The sequence below is a fragment of the Lutra lutra genome, chromosome 7 (assembly GCF_902655055.1).
Source record: "Lutra lutra chromosome 7, mLutLut1.2, whole genome shotgun sequence".
Lineage (NCBI taxonomy): Eukaryota > Metazoa > Chordata > Mammalia > Carnivora > Mustelidae > Lutra > Lutra lutra.
This window is the reverse complement of record NC_062284.1, coordinates 43,758,618-43,760,272: the sequence shown is the minus strand read 5'-3', so window position 1 is coordinate 43,760,272 and position 1,655 is coordinate 43,758,618.

The following is a 1,655-nucleotide window of genomic DNA, read 5'->3' as shown; positions in this document are numbered from 1 at the left end:
TAACCCAGGTACCCCCACATTTTGTAATGTACAGAATTTTTGAATCACTATGTTGTACACCTGAAACAAATATAACATTATATGTCAGCTACATTTCTATTAAAAGAAAAGAAAAATGGTGCCAATAGAGTTGCTTGACACAAGATAGCCATAAAATCTTCAATCTGTAGAGATCCAGTTCAAGGTGATAATAATGTAGGAAGACTCTAAACTCACCTCTTCCAGGGAACACACCAAATTACACATTTTAATAGAACAATTCCTCCTGAAAAAGAACTGAGGGCCAACTGAACAGCTACTGAACAACTAAAGATAGAGAGAATGCTAAGAGAACAGCAAAAGAGACAGAGACATGCCATGGTTTAATAGAGTAACTACTATACACAACCACAGCACCAGCCAGCCAGCAGAAGCCACCAAGTACATGCAGTCACACAAGGCACACCATACACAAGACCCCTCCTTCAACTTTAGGAGAAGTAGCCATTTCACCTAATCCATAGACAAAAACACAGAAAGTCAAGCAAAATGAGCAGACACAGGAATATACTCCAAAAGAAAGAACAAGGAGAAAACCTCGGAAAAAGAACTAAATGAAACAGAGATTAGCAATATGCCTGATAAAGAGTTTAAAGTAATGATTATAAAGGTACTCACTGGGCTGGAGCAAAGAGTGGAAGAACTCAGTGAGACCTTCAATAAAGCAATAGAAAATATTACAAAGAACCAATCAGAGTTGAAGAATATAATAACTGAAATAAAAAACACACTAGAGGGAATCAACAGTAGATTAGAGGATGCAGAAGAATGTATCAGTGATCTTGAAGACAGGGTAACAGAAAGCCCACAAGCTGAACAGCAGAAAGCGAAAAGAATTTTTTTAAATGAGGATAGACTAAGAGGCCACTTGGACAACATTAATTCGCACTATAGGGGTCCCAGAAGCAGAAGAAGGAGAGAAAGGTGTAGAAAACATACTTGAATAATAACTAAAAATTTCCCTAATCTAGAGAAGGAAATAGACATCCAAGTCCAAGAAACACAGACAGTTCCCAACAAGATGAACCCACGGAGGTCCATACCACAGCACATAATTAAAATATCAAAGGTTAAAGATAAAGAGAGATTCTTTTTTTTTTTTTAAAGGTTTTGTTTTTATTTATTTGACAGACAAAGGCAGAGAGGCAGGCAGAGAGAGAGGAGGAAGCAGGCCCCCTGCTGAGCAGAGAGCCCGATGAGGAGCTCGATCCCAAGACCCCAGGATCATGACCTAAGCCGAAGGCAGAGGCTGCTCAACCCACTGAGCCACCCAGGCGTCCCTAAAGAGAGATTCTTAAAAGCAGCAAGAGAGAAACAAAAAGTCACACACAAAGGAAACACTATAAGGTTATCAGCTGATTTTTCAGGAGAAAATTTGCAAGCCAGAAGAGAGTGGCATGATACATTCATGCTGAAAGTGCCGAAAGGAAAAATTATAACCAAGAATACTCTATCCAGCCTGGTTATCATTAGGATTTGAAGAAGTGATAAAGAGTTTCCCAGACAAACAAAAGAGAAAGGAGTTTATTACCATTAAACTAGCCTTACACAAAATCTTAAGGGACTTATTTAAGTGGGAAAAATAATGGCCATAATTAGACATATGAAAAAGAAAT